Below are 3217 nucleotides of genomic sequence, written 5' to 3'. Positions count from 1 at the left end.
GTCGTTTGATTTCTTGACTGCTGCTTCCATGAATGTTGATAGTTGATCCAAGAAGAATGAAGTCCTTGACAACTTCAATCCTAAAATAGGTCCCTTAAAAGGTTATAATACTGAAACAAGCGTTCTTTGTTGTTTAAAAAAATAAGAGGGGGTGTGTGTGTCAAGTTTAAAGTTTCAAGTAAAAATTTACCAAAAAGTTACTACACATGTGAGAATCTGTATAAATTCCTATAACTACTGTCCATGACCATCTGCTTTAGATAAACAACATAAGAAAACAAAATCAACTCCAATCATTTCAAATTAACATATGGGTACTTTCTGCCAAATTCTTCCTCTACTAAAGTTAACAACTGTACAACAGGTAAAACAGCAAAGCACTGTTCAGCAACTACCCAAGAGATGTCGAGTAAAAATCACTCCCCTGAATTCTATTATCTCCTTTGTTGCTGTGTGCTTTCTAGTCTGACTCATGTTATTAAATGCCATCAAGTTGGTCCCAAATCATAGTGACCCTGTATAGGGTTTCCAAGGAATGACTGTGACTGGTGAGTTTGAAGCAACAACCTTGTGGTTAGTAGTCCAAAGCTGGGCCTACAGCACTACACCCATCACTGCTCATAAACCCTAAAAAGGGTCGCTATGGGTCGGAACCAACTCGCCGGCACTTAAAAACAACAACCTTAACCAGAGGTGATCGCGGGTCTCTCCTCTCTTCTTAAAAAGTTTCTGGTAAATTCAAACCTCTGACCTTCCAGTCATCACTCAAGAGCTTAATTGCTGAGACATCAGGGCTCCTTACTATCTAAACATTTAAAAATGTATCACCACTAGAAAATGGGTAATGAATACTGCTATATACAAAGACCAAACCCTGACATCAAGAAGAAAAATGCCAAACCAGTTTCTAATGAAAGAGTCTAAACATACATACACAAACCTTAAAGGTAAACGCCAGTAAAGTGGAAAAAGAAAATTACAGGGTGACAATGCCAGTGAACCCCTCACCCTGTCCATTAGTAAAGCATTTAGAACAGTAAGATGCTGCTATATAAATAAGTAAAACTTGTGGACTAATAAAAAAACTTCAATGAACCGATGTTAAGTACGAAAAACTGAGATCAACATTAAGTGGACACAGATGAGTCCTTTGGGGGCTCAAAAAGTACTACAAACACTTCAAAACTATTTCCTCAACAAAGAGGAAACCAGAGTACAACCACTGTAGCAAGAGGAAGACAGGTGGTAATCGTTTAGAAAGAACGAATTAAGCAAACACCTGACACCCTTGCTGCAAACTAGAAACATCGCAAACCAGCTAGCTCCCGAGAAACTTGGCTGGCAATCCGAGGTTGGCCCCACGCTGAGGGACCTGCACACTACGAGAGGAAGGAGTGTCCAGAAAGCTCCGCCCCCCACCCTGTCCGAGAGAAGGGCGGGCGGAAGGGGAGGTGGCACGAGGCCGAGGGAGTGGAGAGCCCGCCCAGGTGACTGGGATTGGAGGCGGAAACAGAGTCCGGGAAGGGGGCCGCCGTACGGCAGGGAAGATGGATACCCCCAGTCCGTACGGAATAGAGAATGGAAAGCTTGAGGAAAAAAAGGTGACGACGAGAATTCGGGGTGCCCCTCCTCCTGGTAGGGGTGGGCATGCCCCTACCCGCTACTTCGGGCGGAAGAGTAGTCTCGGGAAGCTTCTTTTGGAGACTGAGCAAGAATCTGAAGGCCCCGCCCCCAGGAAAGGAATCAGGAGAGAAAAGGCCTGTCAGGCCCTGGGCCCGGCCTCTCTGCAAGCCCGACCCGGTCCACCCACTCCCCGCCGGCGGCCCAGGCAGGTGCCACCCCTCCCCCAGCCCGGCGCCCACTCTCCCGCCCTCTCGGTCGCGCGCCCTGTCTCTCCGCCCCTCTCTCCGAGAGCCTTCTCCCTCTTTCCCCACTTACCTTCCCCGGCGGCTCCGCCGCTCACCCCTGACCCCGCCAGCGGCCACAGTTCACACACACACACCACCTCAGTTCCCGCACTCACTCTCTCCCTCACTCACTCACACACACACACACACACACATACATACACTCACAGCGCGACCACGGCTCCTAAGCGGCCCACATATTATGCGTCACTCGCTAGCTACGTGCCCTGCGCGCGCGCCAACTTGGCGCGAGGCTCGCTGGTAGGGGCGGGAGAAGAAGGCTAATGCAAGCTGAAGGAAATCGACAAGTCCCGAGGCTGCCTGGGAAATGTAGTTTGGCTTCTAGAGGGCAGTGACTCAATCTGGATTAGTGCACGATCACTTCTGGAATTTGTCGTTTTTACGGTAGACGCAAAGTGATGTGTACTCATTGAGTTCTTGAGAAAGCGGAAGCGAAGCGAGGGACTGGTAAAGCAAGGCTATTTGAACGCTTACTATCTTTTCAGCACCTTGTGTTGGGTGCTGAATTGTTGGGTGCCATTGAATTGGTTGCGACTCCTAGCAATCCTATCTCCTAGCAATCCTATATAGGGTTTCCGAAACTGTAAATCTTTAGGATAGCAGAAACCCTCAACTTTCTGCCGTGGGTTATGGATTTAGCAGTCCAACACATAACCCACTATGCCATCAAAGCTCCTTGGTATACGGTAGGTATTCAATAATTATTGGAAGACGAGTCAGTGGTCAACTCCTGAACTTCGTGTATATTTCAGTCACGGAAGGAGCTCAAAGACCGTTTGGTTGAACGCCCCCTTTTACAGATGAAGGAGTGAGGCTCAGAGTGCTGAACTGGGATTAGAACTCTGTTCTCATGAATCATGGTCTCGGAGTTCATTAAACTACAAAGCGCAAACCATCTCCAATATTTGAATGCTAACATTAGACCCAAGACAATGTGATAGTCAATATCTATCAAAATTTGAAGGAACCCTGGGGGTGGCTCAGCTACTTACTGAAAGGTTATCAGTTCGAACCCACTACCTGCTGGAATCCACCACCCAAAAGATGTAGCAGTCTGCTTCATAAAGATAACAGCCTTGGAAAATGTATGGGGCAGTTCTACTCTGTCCTATAGGTCGCTATAGATGGGAATCAACTAGAGGTCAATTGGTTGGATTAGATTTTATCAAAATTTGTCTATCCACATTCAAGTCACAGGTGCCTGGTGACCCTGCAGTTCTACATCTGTACTTCACCGTACAGAAACATGAACTGTTTATAAGAAAACAGGGTAGTACTGATGGAGGGCT

General features: G+C 47.1%; 1 protein-coding gene across 1 annotated transcript in view; it reads right to left on the bottom strand.

The window, feature by feature from the left end:
• The window catches only part of VPRBP (Vpr (HIV-1) binding protein), a 123486-nt gene extending 121432 nt beyond the window's left edge, over positions 1 to 2054 (bottom strand). Inside the window, exon 1 of the mRNA XM_006873556.1 lies at positions 1939 to 2054. The gene's annotated coding sequence lies outside the window, so the exon portion shown is untranslated. The remainder of the gene's footprint in view (positions 1 to 1938) is intronic.
• Positions 2055 to 3217: the final 1163 nt, after the last annotated feature.

This window comes from Chrysochloris asiatica, unplaced genomic scaffold, assembly GCF_000296735.1.
Source record: "Chrysochloris asiatica unplaced genomic scaffold, ChrAsi1.0 scaffold00246, whole genome shotgun sequence".
NCBI lineage: Eukaryota > Metazoa > Chordata > Mammalia > Afrosoricida > Chrysochloridae > Chrysochloris > Chrysochloris asiatica.
The sequence above is the reverse complement of the archived record's forward strand: the minus strand, read 5'-3'. Positions and strand labels throughout refer to the sequence as shown.